Here is a 2,829-nt window from a genome sequence, read left to right as displayed (position 1 = left end):
TCCTCAACGAGTTACAGACATTCCAATCCTTGCTAAAAAGCAAGGAGAAGAAGGTGGGTGAGGAAAGTGTTGCTTCATCATCTAAGAAGTTCCATCGGGTTCGACCTCAGGAATTAAGTCTGCACCTTCTACTTCTAACACTACCAAGTGGAAGAAGAAGAAGGGTGGTAAAGGGAAAGGGAAGGCGCTAGCTAATCCACAATCTGCTGCACAGTGGGTAGGCGACCAGTGCTGGTTGAAAAAGGAAAAAGTTTCCATTACAACCAGAATGGGCACTGGAAGCGGAACTATCCTCGCTGGTTAAAGAAGAAGAAGAAAGCTAAAGCCAAGAAAAAACAAGGTAAATATGATTTCCTAGTTTTGGAAACTTGTTTAGTGGAGAATGATGATTTTGCCTGGATTACAAACTCTGAGGCCACTAATCATATTTGTTCTTCTTTTCAGAGGATTAGATCCTGGCGACAACTTGAAGCTGGTGAGATGACGATGCGAGTAAGCACCAGGCACTCGTATCAGCTATGGCAGTGGGAGGGCTCTAGTTGACTTTATAGAATAAATTTATTATTTTGAATGATGTATATGTTGTTCTCGAGTTAAAGTGGAACTTAATTTTTGTAAAGTGTTTGATTGAAAGTAAATATACTCTAAACTTTTCGGTGAATAAAGTGTTTATTCTAAAGATGGTGTTGAAATTTTTTCAGTAAAGCTGGAAAATAATTTGTATGTGTTAAGGCCATTAGTAACAAATTCCCTCCATAACATAGAGATGTTTAAAACTGCTGTAACTCAAAATAAACGACTTAAGGTTTCTCCTAAAGAAAATGTCCAACTTTGGTACCTTCGATTAGGACCCATCAATCTTAATAGGATTGAGAGGTTGGTGAAGAATGAACTTCTAAATGAGTTAGAGGAAAATTCTTTACATGTGTGCGAGTCATGCCTTGAAGACAAGATGACTAAAAGACCTTTTACTGGAAAAGGTTATCAAGCCAAAGAGCCTCTAGAGTTAGTATATTTAGACCTTTGTGGTCTGATGAATGTGCGAGCCAGAGGAGGCTACAAATATTTCATGACTTTTACTGATGATTAATCATGGTATGGGTATGTTTATTTGATGCAACGGAAGTCAGAATCCTTTGAAAAGTTCAAAGAGTTCAAGGCTGAAGTTGAAAATGCATTGGATAAATGGATTAAAACACTTTGATCAGATCAGGGTAGAGTGTTTTTGGATTCTGAGTTCTAGAACTATATGATAGAACATGGAATCATTTCTCAACTCTCAGCGCTTAGTACACCTCAGCAGAATGGTGTATCGGAGAGGAGAAACAAAACCCTGTTAGACATAGTTCGGTTGATGATGAGTTACGCTTTCTTATCGGACTCGTTTTGAGGTTTTGCAGTGGAGACTACAGCTTATATCCTCAACTGTGTTCCTTCCAAGAGTGTTGCCAGAACACCTTTGGAGTTGTGGAATGGGCGTAAAGCAAGTTTGCGTCACTTTTGCATCTGGGGTTGCCCAACACATGTGCTTGAGGCTAATCCTAAGAAATCGGAACCACATTCAAGGCATGCCTATTTGTAAGCTACCCCAATACACGAGGGGGTTACTTTTTTTATCCTAAGAAAAACAAAGCGTTTGTGTCGACAAACACTACCTTCCTTGAGGAAGATCATATGAGGGAGAACAATCCACATAGTAAAATCGTGTTTCGTGAACTTTCCAATGAAACTATTGAAACTTCAACATGAGTTGTTGAAAGGCCTGCTACATCAACAAGAGTTGTTGATGAAAGTTCATCTAGTAGGTCAAATCCACCTCAAGAGTTAAGGGAACCTTGACATAGTGGGAGAGTTGCGAACCCATCTGTTCGTTATATGGGTTTCATTGAAATCCTGGCTATGGTAGTCGATGGCAAGGTTGAGGATCCTTGTCTTACAAGAAGTGGAGATGTTCACCAAAATGAATGGGTCAAAGCCATGGATCTCGAGATGAAGTCTATGTACTTCAACTTAGTATGGGATCTTGTAGATCAACTTGATGGGGTTAAACCTATAGGTTGTAAATTGATCTACAAGAGGAAACGGGATGCTGATGGGAAGGTGTGAGCCTTCAAGGCTAGGCTTATGGCAAAGGATTATACCCAGGTGAAGGGAGTTGATTATGAGAACAATTTCTCACCTGTTTCCATGTTGAAGTCTATCTGCATCCTCCTCTCCATTGCCTCATAGTATGACTATGAGATATGGCAAATGGATGTCAAGACTGCCTTTCTGAATGGTAATCTTGAAGAGACCATTTATATGGTACAACCCGAGGGATTCATCACCCAAGGTCAAGCAAAAGATTTGTAAACTGAATCGGCCCATTTATGGGCTAAAATAGGCGTCTTGATCTTGGAACATAAGATTTGATACTGTGATCAAATCTTACGGCTTTGACCAAAAAATTGATGAGCCTTGTGTCTACAAGAAAATCATTAACAATTCAGTAGTTTTCCTAGTATTGTATGTAGATGATATCCTACTCATTGGAAATGATGTAGGTTTACTGACTTTAGTTAAGAATTGGCTAGCGACCCAATTCCAAATGAAATATTTGGGAGAGGCTCGGTTTGTTCTTGGTATTTAGATCTTTCGGGATCGAAAGTACAAAGTGCTAGTGTTGTCTCAGGCATCGTACATTGACAAGATGTTGTTCAAGTACTCGATGCAGAACTCCAAATGGGGCCTACTGCCTTTTCAACATGGAATTACATTATTCAAGGAACATTTTCCTAAGACACCTCAAGAGGTTGAGGAAATGAGATGGGTCTCCTATGCATCTGTCAT

The sequence above is a fragment of the Benincasa hispida genome, chromosome 2 (assembly GCF_009727055.1).
Source record: "Benincasa hispida cultivar B227 chromosome 2, ASM972705v1, whole genome shotgun sequence".
Lineage (NCBI taxonomy): Eukaryota > Viridiplantae > Streptophyta > Magnoliopsida > Cucurbitales > Cucurbitaceae > Benincasa > Benincasa hispida.
This window is presented reverse-complemented; position numbering follows the sequence as displayed.